This window comes from Diabrotica virgifera, chromosome 1 (assembly GCF_917563875.1).
Source record: "Diabrotica virgifera virgifera chromosome 1, PGI_DIABVI_V3a".
Taxonomy (NCBI): Eukaryota; Metazoa; Arthropoda; class Insecta; order Coleoptera; family Chrysomelidae; genus Diabrotica; species Diabrotica virgifera.
The window spans coordinates 165,916,496-165,934,291 of NC_065443.1; the positions used below are offsets into that span (position 1 = coordinate 165,916,496).

Sequence of the window (17,796 nt, forward strand, 5' to 3'; positions counted from 1 at the left end):
ACAGCACATATAGGTCAAAGCATAATTACTAGCAAACAAGGTAAAATATTACAATTCGCAGATGATATATGCATATATGTAGATCAATTGGAAATAGAACAAGGCAGTAGAAAAATAAATACAATATTTAAACATCTACAAGAAGACCTAGATCAAATAGCATTAAACATATCAACAAAAAAAACACAAGCTTGTATATTCTCCCGAAAACGAAACATTCCAGAAGTAGTGGAGTTGCAAAATGTCTCGTTTAAAGTTCAACCTAAAGTTAAATATTTGGGTATTATACTGGATAGGAAAATGATTTGGAAAGATCATATTGAGTATATCGTAGCAAGAGCTGACAAAGGGTACAATGCGTTACGAGCAGTAAACTATACAACCTGGGGAGCAGATCCCAACATAGCATTACTAATGTATAGGTCATATATAAGATCAATATTAGATTACGGATGTTACTTTTACAATCAAGCCGCCAAAACCCATCTTCAAAAAATAGACATCCTTTCAAATAAATGCCTCAGAATATGTATAGGAGCTTTGATGAGTACTCCAATATCAAACCTAATCGTAGAATGTAATGAACCACCGTTATGGTTAAGAAGGAAAACTCTGTGTGAAAAATTTATAACTAAAATGATAACTAAAGAAAGCATAATATGCAACAACTGCCACAAACTTTGTATAAATGACCTAACCACAGAATACTGGAGGAAAAAGCCAACATTACTACTTGCCGAAAGTTACAATAGATTAAGACAATTTAAAAATAAACTACATACATCAACTCTGCCATCCATGTTTCAGATAAATCTTAACAATATACCAAACATACAACCAACATACATGAGAGATTACTCGAAATTTCCAATTTACTTAAACTTAAGGAATGCCATGTTTAATGTGGATATAGAAACTTTATTTCCGGGACATTACCAAATTTATACCGACGCCTCAAAAATGAATTCGAGGGTGGCCGCTGCCGTGTGGGACCCTAGGACAAGGTATAAAAAGGGTATACGACTTAATGAAAATTTTACATTTTCAGCAGAACTTATTGCAATACTGAGAGCATTGCAGTATATAAGCAGTATAAACAATAACGAAGAGAAATTCCTAATCCTTACAGACAGCAAAAGTGCTTTACTTAAACTGGAAAGTTTAAAGGACATATCAAACTACATATATATTGATATTATTAAGGCATATATCGCACTTAAGGATAAGGGCAAACAAATATCATTTTGTTGGGTAAAAGCCCACTCTAATCTTAAACACAATGAAATAGTAGATACTTTAGCTAAGAAGGCTACCGAACAAGAAATTGAAAGTGAATATAAATTAACATTAAATGATGTTTACGCTAATATTACTAGCAATAAAACCAAAACCTGGCAACAATGGTATAACAATTCAACAAAAGGGCTATTCTACAAAAACATACAATTAAATATTCCAGCTAAATCCTGGTTTAATCATTATCACGGCGAAAAAATCGTTGTTTCATATATATGCAGACTTAGATTTGGACACTGCCTAATTCCAGAACACAAATTTAAAATAGGTCTTAGTGATAGTAATCTTTGTGAATGTGGTGAGTTAGGATCTGCAGAACACATGATACTAAACTGTAGACTAAAGATAATCGAAATAAATCATTTCATGAATCAAGTATATAGAGAAACCAATATTACAAGACCTTTTAATCTAATAACAATATTATCTAGTTTAGACGAACGTGTATATGAGATCCTAATTAAACACATACTTAGTATAAAATTAAAATTGTAAACTATAATACCTGTGTTTATCCCATTTGTCTACCTACCTTTCCGTGGTCTAGTTTTGTGTGTGTGCATTGCTCTGAAAGACCCCTGAGCAGAAGTACTCCTTGTTGACATCCCTTATAATACAATTAAAAAAAAAACAAAAAAAAATAATAATAAATAAAAAATAAAAAAAAACAAAAATAATGATAATAAAAAAAACATACAATAAAGAATAATATTGAATAATACTAGAATATATTTATGATATAGATATATGTATATAAATGTGTAATATTGTATGATTGTAGCTAAAGATTAAATTATCCATTTATTGTTATAGAATCTAGGTATATCTTTAAAATACAAAGTCTTATTTTAATAGTAATATGTGAGATAAATATCTGTAGAGCAAAAATAAGTTCGGCTAATGGATTAAGTCCACAGTCAAGAAATTCGATGACACACACACAGACTTAATATACCAAGAAGTCTCAATTCCAACTACAATCAACTTTGAGCATACTTGTATCTCGGTTAATTTTCCATATATACATAAAAAAATTTACTTCGTTTCAGTATACTTTAAACCGAGAACTAGAATATCATTACAACAGTGGACTAACTTTTTGGAACAAATTCCAAAACCATTCATAATTGGGGGCGACTTTAACGCACATAGTTTGGCATGGAACGATGGATATGACGACATTTATGGCAAGATTCTTTTAGAAGCTATCGAACAATGCAACCTAGTAATTATGAACGACGGATCACCTACACTAGCAAACAATAAGAAGTCAGCTGTAGACTTGACCCTCTGTACACAGGATCTGACACAACTAATTACGTGGTCTACTTTAGAAGAACCTTATGGCTCTAACCACTTACCAATACACATACAATTTGGAAGAAATATCCCGCTTGCGCAAATTAAACAGACAAAACATAATATATGGAGACTCAAGGCTGCTAATTGGGATGTATACACCGCTACACTTGATGCAACAGAACCAAAATCATCACTAATGGGCATTATCGACAATATTAACAAAGCCGCCAACAAAGCAATTCCCTTACGAAAATCAAACACACAAAATAGAAATCATTGCTCGAAGGACTGGTGGAACGAAACCTGTAACATAGCTGCTAAAGCAAGAAAACAAGCTTTCTTAACCTACACACAGGCTGCAAATCTTAATAATCTAACAGAATATAAAAGACTTGATGCAGCTAAAAAAACTTTTAAAGAAACCAAGAAAAAAAGCTGGATAAGTTATTGCCAAAATCTAAATCAAAATACACCAATTAAAGAAGTGTGGAACAAGGTAAACCGATATAAAAACCGAAAACAAGCAAATAAACCCCCAATAAACCCCAAAGAAGACTGGATAAGCGAATTCCACACAAAAATCTCACCTCCATGGGTTGAAAACAACATTACTCAACAAATAGCTACCGTAAATAGGAACACTTCTGTTCTACAATCGCTATTTCAATTATGGGAACTCGATCATTGCATTAAGTCAACAAATAATAAATCTCCCGGGGCGGATAACATTTCATACAATATGTTGCATAAAATGCCCTTAGACCATAAGAAAGCCCTGTTGGAATTGTTCAATTCGATTTGGATAAATAGGATTCCTTTTCCACCGATGTGGAAAGAATACATCATAGTACCTATCAAAAAACCTGGAAAACAGAACGGAAATGCAGATTCATATAGACCCATAGCCTTATCATCGTGTATATTTAAAACCATGGAAAGAATGATAAAGAACAGGCTTGAATATTGGCTAGAAAATGAAAAAATATTACCTGACTCACAATATGCTTTTAGAAAGGGAAGATCTTCCTTAGAGCCCCTAACGATACTAGTAAATGACATCTATCTAGGATTCAGACACAAATACAGCACTTTGGCCACATTTTTGGATATAACTTCAGCATATGATAATGTTCAAATAAATATACTAGAAGAGAAGCTCATCAATATTGGTCTACCAACCTCCTTTGCCAACTTCATAAAATCAGCTTACTCTAATCGATCAGTTTCCTTAAAGATAAATCAAGAAATTTCGGTATCAAGAATATGCAGATCTGGATTACCACAAGGTAGTATCCTGAGCCCAATCCTCTACAGCCTGTACACAATGGACATAGAAAATGTTATATCACAAAAGTTCAAAATTATTCAATACGCCGATGATGTTGTTATTTACACCAGTAGCAAATCAGAGGACAAATGTATAGAAAATATCAACACTGAATTTACAGAAATCCAAAAATGCCTAGACAACATGGGACTTTCCATATCCGAGTCCAAAACCAATATATGTATTTTCTCTAGAAACAGAAACAACTATCAAAGACAATTAACAATAGGAAAATATAAACTCTGTATTAGTAACTCTGTAAAATATCTTGATCTGCATCTAGACAGAAAACTATTATGGAAGGACTGTATCCACCAAATTATCAAAAAGACAAGTAATTCAATAAATATTTTAAGAGCTTTTTGTAAAGCAAAGTGGGGAGCAGACCCAAATACGGCTTTACTATTGTACAAAACAATGGTACGATCAATAATGGATTATGGAAGTCAACTCTATGGAACAGCAGCAGATACACATCTAAATAAAATCGAGATACAACAAAATAAATGCTTAAGAGTTTGCCTGGGATATCTAAAGTCAACGTCCATAAACATTATACAAGCTGAAGCCGTGGAACCTCCTCTTAAACTAAGAAGACAACTATTGAGCAGAAAATTCATGATAAAAACCATTTCCAAAAAAACTTCTTACCTCAATAGTATACAGTCACTAACAGTTCAAGTTTTGACCCATAGATACTGGCACTTCATGAAAACCCCCCTCATAGTAGAAACTTTCTCAGAAATAGCTGACATTACAGATATAGTCTATTCCAACCAACTCCCCCCGGTTTTATTTTACTCACCTGAACAAATTTTTTCACGTGAAATTAGAACCTACTATTTTGAAAGTCAAGAAGTAGCATGTATCAATCAAACAAAGTTCAACGAAACAAAAAACAAATACTGGCCAAACTATGATTCTATATTCACTGATGGATCAAAGTCAAAAGAATATACCAGTTGTGCCTTTTACCATTTTGAGGAAAATGCTGACAAAAAATTTATTTTACCAAAGAAAGCTTCTGTATACACTGCAGAATTAACAGCAATAGTGCAAGCTATGAAATACATACTCGGCTCTAACCACGACAAATTCATAATATGTACGGACAGCAAAAGTGCAGTAGATAAACTTAAAAATGTTAAAATAAATAGATCAGTTAATCATATTGAAGCAAAAATCCTGTATTTACATAATGAGATACACATCAAGAATAAAGTCGTCATATATCTATGGGTAAAGGGACACGCAGGTATAACAGGTAATGAAATGGTGGATGCCTTAGCAAAAACAGCCTCAACATCAGGAGAAGAACTAAATCTTAAACTACCCCCGTCCGATTTATTCTTAAATCAAAGAAACAAAATAAATGAGATGTGGCATAACCTATACAGTGCATCAACAACCGGAACAAACTTTTGTAAACACCAGCAAAGAATCCCCAGAAAACCATGGTTTCACAAAATACCAAACAGAAACTTTGTCGCCACAATAAATCGAATACGTGCTAATCATGCACTAACACCTTATTATAAGCACAAAATGAAAATTGCAGACGATCCACTTTGTAGTTGTGGTAAAATGGGTACATTGGTACATGTTTTACTTGAATGTCCAATAAATAATGTAAACATTAACAAACTATATAAAAACTTAATTCACTACAATATAAACCTTCCAATAGACCTAAATTGTATTATTTTTTCAGGAAATAATGATACACTTTATGTACTTCATCAACACATCATAAATTGTAAACTAAAATTGTAAAATTACTAACCAATTTTGTAAGCAATTCTGCGAAAGAAACTAAATGTAAAGCATTATTACAGGAAATAACATGGTATTAACACAAATAAATTTAATAAACCAATTAAAATAAAAAAAATAAAGAAATAAAAAAACAAAAAAAAATAAAACAAAAAAAAAAACAAAAAAATAAAACATAAAACACACACACACAAAGAGGACTGAAACATCCGCGGAGTTTAACCGGGTTGACGCCCTAGCGCTGTGAAGAAAAAAAAATTAAACACCTTACTAATGCTACATATTACTAACAAAACAAATGAATACATCATGCTCAAGTTTGATACTATGAAACAATTTACACAACTTAATTATTCAATCTGGCAAACACAGTCTGGCTAATTGGTTCTCACCAAAGCCATAAATTCCACGGAAAAAAAATCCAATAAACAAAATTACAAAGACGATTCTATTGCTTTTGCAAAGTAACAACAAAAAATATAACCAGAGAAAATATAGACAATATACTAACACATGTACCATGTACACAAAATTAAGTACTTAAATGAGACAGATACAGATGACAAGATAAAGTTAAATGTCAACAGTAGTGGTTTTTACCTCAGAACAGTAAGTTTTGGCATTTTGACGTATTCAGAGGTACCAAACCAATTAACTTTCAGAGGTTCACTTCTTGAACAGAACCGCAACATTGGAAATGTAGATTCATAGACGGATGCTGAAGATACCTTGGACAGCAAGGAAGACTAATGAAAAAGTACTAAGGAGGGTCAACAGAGATAAATAACTCCCAAATATTGTTACACCTAAAATGTCTGGGACAAATACTAAGGGGAAACCGATATAAAATATTACAACAGATTCTGAAAGGCAAAATAGAGGGCCGTAGAGGTGTAGGAAGAAAACAAGTTAAAAATATTCGTAAATGGACTCAGATATCAAATGCAAGACAATTATTGCATATTGCAAAATATCGAGAAGCCTTCGCAATATAGTGATCGCCAACGTCGGATAATAATTCTGATATGGCACGCGAAGGAGAAAAATAGGGTATATAACATTCACCCTCAGACCGATTTAGCTAAAGCATGGATGTTGCCTACAACAACATGACCAAGTATATCAACCTCAATATTTTGACAACAAAACATCCTTAACACCTTGACGGCTATCTCCTTTCCGCTCTTATCTTTTTAACACATAACCTCCTTAATACCTTGGCGGTAATCTCTTTTGAAAACGTTCTTCGGAGTGAAAATGGAAACGTTAAATCTTTTTAGTTAATAATGTAATTGTTACTGCAATCAACTGTTGCTAATCCCATATAACACAATATGTAACTTAGGACATATCACAATAAAACAGTTTCAAAACCCTATTAAAAGCAAGTTGTAGGATATGGAGAAAGAATTGTAGACCTTTTTTTGAGATAGATAAAGGATGGACTCAGACAAAAGTGACTTGCCTCATATTGAATACTGCCTTGCAAAAGGCAGTCTGAATCACATGAATTGGAGACAGCGGTACTATTTATAATAGATCGATCTACCGGGTGGTGAATTGGAAAACGGGCCATTGGAAGTTCAGTGTAACATTTTTAACTGTTGAATTCCTGCTTCCCTAATTACTTTACATCAAAACACATAAAACATTATTTGTACAGGATTAAAATCTGTATTGAAAACAACTGTTAAAATTGTTCTACGAATTAAACATATTCCAAAATTTTGTAAAAATATAATAAATTTTTCACAGAATTACGCCAAAGTGAGGCCACACACAGTGCCATAGTGTGTATCGGCTGCGTTCGGTCACAATGAAGTTAAAACAATATTTGAATTGTCAAAAGTTTTATTTTATCATTTCTTGTTTAAAAAATAATAAAATTGATAAGATACCCTCAGTTGAGGAGAAAGTAATAATAATACAGATGTTTTATTCATCTATGTCAATAGTGTGCGAACAATCAGTTAAATAATAACGTGGGCCTAACTTTTACATACGTACCTACTGTGGCAAATGTAGGTATTTTTCAAAATTTTGGAATATGTTTAAATCGTAGAACAATTTTAACTTTTGTTTTTAATACAGATTTTAATCCTGTACAAATATCTTCTCATGACTTTTGAAGTAAAATAATTAGGGAAGCAGGAATTTAACAGTTTAGAGTTTTACATTGAATTTCCTATGGCCCGTTTTACAATTCACCGTATAATAGATCGATACACTCTACTAAGTGCTACGTATGATCGGTGCTGCTATATGGAGTCGAGGGCTGGACACTCAAAACGAATGATATGAACAAATTGGAAGCCTTCGAAATGCGGCTTATCGCCGTATCCTAAAGATACCATGGACGTCGAAAGTCACAAATGTAGATGTCCTTAAAAGAATGAACCAAGAACGACAACTTTTCAGAACCATCAATAAAAGAAGGACGGCGTATCTGGGTCCGGAGTAACCTAATTGAGTCCCAGAATTTATAATCCGTCTTTCCAATAGCCGAGTTGAGTCCCGAAGATGGGTAAATTGAGTCCCGTGCCTACCTGGGGCTTAGTCGGTGTACGTAATGTTTTCTAGGAATCAGAAAACAATAATTTATTTTATAACATATAATTTTATTACAAAAATGCAATCCTAAAATACCGGGTGTCCACTTATATTTTCCCCCATTTTAACTGCCTTCTTCTTCTTAACGTGCCCTATCAAGTCCCCTTGACGTTGGCGATTAACATGGCGAAACTGTCTCTGTCTCGAGCTATTCTAAATAGGTGTTCTGCTTTCTTTATTCCTGTCCACTCCCGGATATTCTTCAACCAAGAGACCTGCTTTCTACCAATTCCTCTGCGTCCTTCGATTTTACCCATCATAATAAGTTGAAGAATATTATACCGGTCTCCCCTTACTACGTGTCCAAAATAGGCCATCTTTCTATATTTGATGTTATCAAGCAGCTCACGGGTAGCATTTGCTCTCTTAAGGACTGCCACAGACTTTAACTGCCTATAACTTCTAAACGGCTTAAGATAGAAAAATGCGGTTTTCGCTGAAATGTTTTATTTAAGTAAAAGTTTTGTCTGAATGTATTGAATTTCTTTCAAATACGAAAAAAAATGGCGGATTTTTGGAAAAAAAGGTTGACTTTTTTTTTAATGGAATACCCAGTATATTTTTTTGTAAATTAAAAGAAAGGTCATTCACCTATACAGCGATATAAAGTTTTTCAAAACCGGTTGTCAAATCACTGAGTAATTGGGTGCGTTCGGACGACCATAGCGGCTGGCTGCCAGCAGAAATCGGCTGAGTGGTTGCATCCAGCCGTGATAGGGAAAGCTTAGTAAATCTCTCAGCGGCTGACTTCCAGCGGTGACGTCTGACAGCTACTGCTGGCTCAGCTGTCCAGCCGCTGTGGTCATCCGAACGCACCCATTAATTTTTAAAATGAGCGGTGCAACGTGGATATCACATACCTAAATAACATAACTAAGCAAAATGATATTATGTTATGTGATTTTCACATTGCATCTCTCATTTTAAAAATTAATAGCTCACTCATTTGACAACCGATTTTAAAAACTTTTATATCGCTGGATAGGTAAATGACCGTTTTTTCAAGCTACAAAAAATATACTGGGTGTTTCAATAAAAAAAGTCAACAACGTTTTTTTTTCAAAAATCCGCCATTTTTATTTAAAAGCGGTATAAAAAATGGTCATTTACTTAAAACTTGAAAAAAAACGGTCATTTACCTATCCAACGATATAATTTTTTTAAAAATCGGTTATCAAATGACTGAGCAATTAATTTTTAAAATGAGAGATGCAATGTGGAGATCACATAACATAGTATCAATTTGCTTAGTTATGTTATTTAGGTATGTGATATCCACGTTGCACCTCTCATTTTAAAAATTAATTACTCAGTGATTTGACAACCGATTTTGAAAAACTTTATATCGCTGGATAGGTGAATGACCTTTCATTTACAAAAAAATATACTGGGTGTTCCATTAAAAAAAGTCAACAACTTTTTTTTCAAAAATCCGCCATTTTTCTTTTCGTATTTGAAAGCGATATAAAAAATTCAATCCATTCAGACAAAATTTTTACTAAAATAAAACATTTTTGCGAAAACCGCATATTTCTATCTTGAGCCGTTTGGAACTTATAGGCAGTTAAAATGGGGGAAAATATAAGTGGACACCCGGTATTTACAGTAAACAATATAACCACATTTACATGCTAAATCTGTGCTAAGTAAGGTCAGTGGCGGTTTCTCCATAAGTGCACATGTGCACGTGAACCCACAAAATTATTTTCACACCAACATTCATATATGTAATATTTATCATTCTATAAATAACATTTTAATTTAACTATACAGTAATTTAAATTCGAAATAACAGATCCAAGGAGTTTGTAAGTATCTAATAGGTAACATTTAACTATTTTTATTCTATTTCAAAGGAGAAAGTTCACGGATGCGAGGCCTTAGACAGAACCCCGATGTGCACGTGAACCCACAAAATTATTTTCACACCAACATTCATATATGTAATATTTATCATTCTATAAATAACATTTTAATCTAACTATACAGTAATTTAAATTCGAAATAACAGATCCAAGGAGTTTGTAAGTATCTAATAGGTAACATTTAACTATTTTTATTCTATTTCAAAGGAGAAAGTTCACGGATGCGAGGCCTTAGACAGAACCCCGCGTTCATCGCTCTCACAGTGGTTCCTATACCAATGACTTTTCATACGACTAAATACAACTCACCACCCACCCCGCTACCCGCTATAGCCCACAAGTTTAGATGGCCACAGGATCACAAGTTGGATGTGATCTTATGGCATGATCTTTGGTGTTTTCAACGTGCACGTCACACGTATGTTTAAATTTTGCTTTCATGAAGTTCGAATTTCGGAACTATATTAAGAATGGAAGGATTTGTGGACGTAAATGTTAGCGTGGAATATTTAAAATCAATTAAATTTTCTTCATTATGTTTAGAAGAAAAATTAAAAATGCCGAAACCAAATTTTTTAATTAAGAATGTACTAAAGTGCAAACGTCGGGATTATAAATGATTATTTAAAATGGAGATTTGTGTAAAAACTTACAAATTGTGTAGGTGTGAAGCACATATTTGGAGAAGAGGAAGCATAATGAATAAAATAGAAGATACGATTTTAACTATCCAGTTGGAATTCCAGATTGGAATTCTCCAATTATGTACTTGTTACGATGCCAGTGACAACTGCAGAAACAGAACGATGTCTCTCTGCATTGAAACGTATCAAAACTTTCCTTAGAATAGCTATGGGCCAGGATCGATTAACTGCACTCGCAATTTTTTCGATAAAAAAAAATGATTCAAGAAATTCCAAATTTTACTGAATTTGTTTGTGAATAATTTATCTAAAAAATAACAGGCGACTGACTTTCGTTACAAAACTTGCTTGTAACATTTAAACACTAAATTATAATTTTAAGTCAATAAAATACATTATTTATTGTAATTTTTAATTTAAGGTCCTTTGATTTTTACAATTTGAAGACACTCAAAAACCTTTACCTACGGAAATAGGGTCTCAAGGTCTTTTTATATGTTAACATTATGTGTGCACCCCCAATATTTTACACCAGGCGCCGCCACTGAGTAAGGTACTTAAATGCCAGTCTATGTATGTTTTGTTCTATTTGGCAATAAGAAGAAAACCAAAGGTATATAATGATCTTCTTTTAGATCATGGATGGAGCACATTTGCATAAAAAACTTTGAGCAATATTCAAAAGTTCAATTGCTGTTGTAATAAAACAATAATTTGGTTTTTGTATGTCGTTTACCATTAGAAAATCCTCCTTTTTGTTGGTATTCACTGGAAATGTTTTAATGTTCATGAGTTTCTTCCATACTTTTTGGCAATTTAGGCAGAAGAGATCGTCGGGCGTTATACATATTTTTCTGACCAATTCCACTTCTTTGGTAGCCAAGGTACTAATATTGCCATTTCATAATTCCTCATGCAAAATTTTCATATCCCCCATTTTCATAGGTCGTTCACTGATATCTTCTACGGTCTTTCACTTCAAGGAGTTACTAACATTTGACGATTGAGTACATCTTCGTTTAATTAACTATGATTGTGGTCATCCATAATTTCCGTCACTACGTTGTCCCCTTGGGTTTTTAAAAATGCTTTACATTTTTCTTTCGTCTGCGCACAACAAATCCAACGCTTGCCGTCATTTTTTTAAATAATTTTGAAAACGATGTTTGAAGCCATTCAACACAATCAATTATTGTTTTTCTTTTTCACTAAGAACGATTTTCATTGGCAATCAACTTAACACTGTATCGTATACAGATAGATCGCGCTCTATACTAAATATTTTGTGGTATGGTATGTTAAACAGTAAATGGTTAAGTTCAATTAGTTACCACTATAAACAGCCCGGATTAATCGATAATAGTATAAAAGGCCCGGTTTCAGGTAAAATTTATTTTAGGCTTTATTATGGGAGTACCGTCTAGTCAGTGTTAATTGCAAAATACCAACTCTGTCTACCTCGGTGGCTTATCGCTCTGGGTGGGTCTTAACAATGGGCCAGGTCAGATAAATTTAATAATATTTACGACCGCACTAATTGAACTCAAACCATTTACTGTTGAACAAACCATATATATATTACTTTTTATTTGATTACCATAAATGCATAACCAATAAAATACTTACAAATTAAAAAGCTATTAAAAGGTAATTAGAAGGATTACGATGCCTGGGACTCAATTCGGCCATCTAAATATTTTGACCCTTCTTAATTCAGGTATACGGGACTCAATTTACCTATGCCCTCTGGGTCACATCATGCGAAACGAAAAATACCAGTTCCTTCAACTTATAATCAAGGGTAAAATTGAAGGCAAGAGGCCGCAGAGGCATTAAAATTGAAAGACGCGATAAAATGGCCTAGCTCCGAAACATAAGGCAATGGACAGGGATTAACGACATTCAATATCTGATACACATTGCAAGAAATAGAGAGTTAATGGAAAATGTGATCGCTAACGTCCATTAGTGAATTTGCATCTTAAGAAGAAGATACAATTAGCAAACGCTGATGACATTGACATATAAAGCGTATCAAGCAAGATGTTCAGCAATATTTTCTAGCATTAGAAACGGTGACGAAGCAGGTCGGTCTCGTCATCAACGAAAACCAAGCGAACTACATATTGGTTACTAAGGATCCTATTGTAAATGAGGAACGGCAAACAGTGTTTGAAAGTCATATCTTTTGATAAATTCACATAGCTTGGTTCGCTGGTAACTACTAGCAACAAAACAAGTGAAGAAATTTAAAGACAAATAGAACATGCTATGTTATTCTGAAGCTATTTCCTCGTGACATTTTTATAATTAACTACAGTACAACCTGCCATATCCGGCCGGACATGTCATATCCGGACCTCCCCATATCCGGACGGTTCTGCCGTCTGCATCTACCGAAATCTACCGAGAAAGGCAGTCCTGCTGTTGGACAACGCACCCTCTCATCCCGACCCAAAAGAACTAAAAGACGCCCCCAAATGTGACATCCCTCTGTCAGCCTATGGATCGAGGTATTATAGAATCTACAAAACGTGTCTATCGACGAAAGTTATTGACGACGTTGACTACTGGAATGTACGAAAGAGAAAACGTTTCAGAAACTAAAATAAAAGAAGTGGTCTTGATATCCGGGTTTTTTCATATCCGGATCGGTCTGTCGCCACATTGATTCGGATATTGCAGGTTTTACTGTATTTTGATTTGGAAATAAGCCACAATTAAATTGAAAAAATAATTTTATTAACGTTTCGACGCCCAAATCGGATGTCGTTATCAAAGTACAAAACAATATTTTTAATTTTTAAGCGTCGAAACGTTAATAAAATAAAAATAAAAATGTATACCATTTTTATTGACGTTAATAAAATTACTACGAAATAAAATTTTTCAGTTCAGTTTCCCAATCACAATAGTTAATTGGGCCATGTTAAACAAAAAGCAACCAACCCTCAATTTGTAAATTAAGAGAAAATTAACTTTTTATGTTTTTCTAAATATTTAATTTTCCGTCGTATTTTTTTAAACGATAACTTCACTAATCAATAGTTTAATTTTAGAGCAATTTTATCATAGTAGTATCAAAATTATCCTAATAAATTTTTACAAAAAAAATAGCCATATTGAGGGTTGGTTTCTTTTTGCTGTTGGAAATATATCTAATAAAATGCAATCTGCAAAATCCAACCAACCCACAAAATCCATGAATAAAACCGAATAATTTCAGTCAACTCAGTAATACCATACAGTAGAATTTCTACTATTAAACATAATATCAATACAAATAAAAAATATGCGATAATCAGTCAAAACAACAAACCATAATATTTAAAAAGTAAGATAAACATAGCCTTAATCCTAAAACTTGCAATTTCGCGAGCCGCTTTAATTATTTTAACAGTTCTTGATTTAAACATATTTTCGCATTAAAGATTCAAAGATTTCTTCATAATATAATAGATATAACACAACAAATATTTTAATATTTAAGCACGAACTAATATTGGTCAGTACCTACACGTAAAAACAAAAAGATTCAACATTCCAGGAACCGTAATCGGCATAACAATATCAACCCACTTGGCTGGTACTTTTCGACAGTGCAATGTAATAATATGTTCAGTCCAGTGATACACACAAACAATCCAAGTGGGTTGGTTGTCTTATGCGAAATCTTAAGTGAACTATTATTAAACAGAAATAATTTGGAGTAGTATTTTTCATGGTTTAATATTTAGAATGGCTTGGTTGCTTTTTACACAATGTAGAATACACATTTTTAAATCGATATGTGACATTATCTTGTTTTCCTCAAAAATGTGGGTTGGTTGCTTTTTGCATAACAAGGCCCAATTATAAGTATGTACCGGGTGTCCCAATAAGAATGGCTCTCGGCCATATCCCAGGAACCGTTTATAGTAGAGCTTTGAAATAAAAATTTTTATAACAAAAGTTGCCTCAGGAAAAGCCTGGAAATTATTTTCATAATTGTGGGACCACCGCTAGAGGGCGTAATTGAATATCAAAAATTAAAAAATCTAAATTTTACAAAATTTTCCTAATGAAGGGGCACTGGAAATCCGATCGTCGTATTCTTCATAAAATTCTGCGCATATTTGATTTGACAAGTTTAGGTCTACCTTTGGAAATAAGAGGTGGGGGTGAGTGGGAACTTTGTTATGAAAAACTGGCTGTGAGTCCGGTTCTGCTTAATAAAATTTTGCAAACTTGGTCTTGTTGAAGATAGATCTTTTTCGTCAATGTAAAAGTTATGATTTCCAACCGACTTACTAAGTAATATGCCAGCTAGAAGGCGTTATTTAATTTTTTTCAGAAATCTAGTGTTCCTTGGAAAATATTAAATACAAACATGCATTTTTAATACCATATTACAAAATTAGACAAAATTAGCAACAGAATAGCGAAAACCGCATGTTAAATCTTTTTTCTATCTCGAGATATCTTACAAAACGTGTAAATTTAAAAACATAACTGTTACTGTCACCGGTAAACGAAATTCATTAAAAGTAGTGTGCTATGGAAACAACAAAGAAACATTTTCCAGCTGTCAACGTATATTAGGTCTTTTCAACGCTTCTCATTTGTTTCGAGCCTCGTTCATATCTCGTATATTAATATTATACACGGATTATACGGCATATGGCAGAGGCTCGAAACAAATGAGAAGCGTTGAAAAGCCCTATTACAAAGAAATAAAAACAACTATTTAGTGATGACATAAACGTTCAAATTTTTGCCCATCATTTTCGTTGCAAACATTTACTCTTTCAAGAGTAGATTGAACAGCAGTCTCAATTTCTGCTCTCGATATGCTTTGAATGGCGTTTAGTATTCTCTGGATAATGTATTCTAGAGTAGTGTATGATGGGCAACAATTTGAATATTTGAATATATAGGTCGTCACTAAGTAGTTCTTTTTGTTCTGTGTTATATTTAATTTTAATAGTATTGTTTCTCTTTATATTGTTGTTTTAATTAATTATATTTTTATAATAATTAATAATTTTTAATAATTAATTTTAAAATGTTATTTTGTTTTTTTCCACAGCACACTACTTTTCATTAACTTAGTTTACCGGTGATAGTAACAGTTATGTATAAAATTTACACGTTTCTCGAGATATCTTGACATAGAAAACAGGTATCGACATGCGGTTTTCGCTAGTCTATTGCTAATTTAATCTAATTTTATAAAGTATGATTAAAAATGCATACTTGTATTTAATATTTTCCAAAGAAAACTAGATTTCTGAAAAAAATTAAATACCGCCTCCCAGCTGGCTTATTACTTATTAAGATGGTTCAAAATTATCACGCTTACATTGAAGAAAAAGATCTGTCTTCAACAAGACCCAGTTTTCAAAATTTGATTGAGCAGAACCGGACTTACAGCCATTTTTTCATAAGAAGGTTCCCACTCACCCCCAGCTCTTATTTGCAAAGGTAGAGTTAAACTTGTTAAATCAAATATGCGCAGAATTTGATGAAGAATACAATAATCGGATTTTCAGTGCCCCTTCATTAGGAAAATTTTGTAAAATTTAGATTTTTTTATTTTTGATATTCAATTACGCCCTCTAGCGGTGGACCCACAATTATGAAAATAATTTCCAGGCTTTTCCTGAGGCAACTTTTGTTATAAAAATTTTTATTTCAAAGCTCTACTATAAACGGTTCCTGAGATATGGCCGAGAGCCATTCTTATTGGGACACCCGGTACATGTTATGAACTACAAAAACAATTCCGCTCAAGCAAAAAGCAAAGAAGAACTAAAATTATTATAAAAAACACTGCTGAGGTCGGTCCTCACATATGGGGCAGAAACATGGACTATAAGGCAGAAGGATGAAATACTTTTGGGAATATCGAGCGTAAAATACTACGCAAATATTTGGAGCAATAAAGACCAATGGCAGTGGCGCAAATAATTTAGTTTTGAATTATATCAACTCAATGAACCAGACATGTAACGTTCATTAAAACACAGCGACTTTAGATGGGCTGGACACATATAACGAATGCCAGACCACACGATTGCTAAAAGCCATCCACAGGAACATCTGAAGGAAGAAGAAGCAGAGGCAGACCGCAAATTAGGTGGCAGACAGCAAATAATTTAATTTTGAATTATATCAACTCAATGAACCAGACAAATACAAAACAATATTTTTCATTTTTAAGCGTCGAAACGTTAATAAAATTAAAATAAAAATGTATACCATTTTTACTGACGTTAATAAAATTATTTTTTCAGTTCAGTTTCCCAATCACAATAGTTAATTATAAGTACATGCTATGAACTACAAAAACAATTCCACTCAAGCAAAAAGCAAAGAAGAACTAAAATTATTATAAAAAACCCTGCTGAGGTCGGTCCTCACATATGGGGCAGAAACATGGACTATAAGGCAGAAGGATGAAATACTTTTGGGAATATCGAGCGTAAAATACTACGCAAATATTTGGAGCAATAAAGACCAATGGCAGTGGCGCAAATAATTTAATTTTGAATTATATCAACTCAATGAACCAGACATGTAACGTTCATTAAAACACAGCGACTTTAGATGGGCTGGACACATAAGACGAATGCCAGACCATACGATTGCTAAAAGCCATCCACAGGAACATCTGAAGGAAGAAGAAGCAGAGGCAGACCGCAAATTAGGTGGCAGACAGCAAATAATTTAATTTTGAATTATATCAACTCAATGAACCAGACATGTAACGTTCATTAAAACACAGCTTTAGATGGGCTGGACACGTAAGACGAATGCCAGACCATACGATTGCTAAAAAGCCATCCACAGGAACATCTGAAGGAAGAAGAAGCAGGCAGACCGCAAATTAGGTGGCTAGATGGAGTTGAGTTGGACTTAGGGATATTAAATATAAAGATGGCAACAGGTCGCTAGAAACCCAACAGAATGACAAGAATCTTAAAGTAGGCCAGGATCT

At 33.3% G+C, this 17,796-nt stretch overlaps 1 protein-coding gene across 6 annotated transcripts in view; it reads left to right on the forward strand.

Moving 5' to 3' along the window:
• Window positions 1-17,796, forward strand: part of LOC114339763 (anoctamin-5) — a 202,643-nt gene that overhangs the window by 124,756 nt on the left and 60,091 nt on the right. The window lies entirely within an intron of this gene.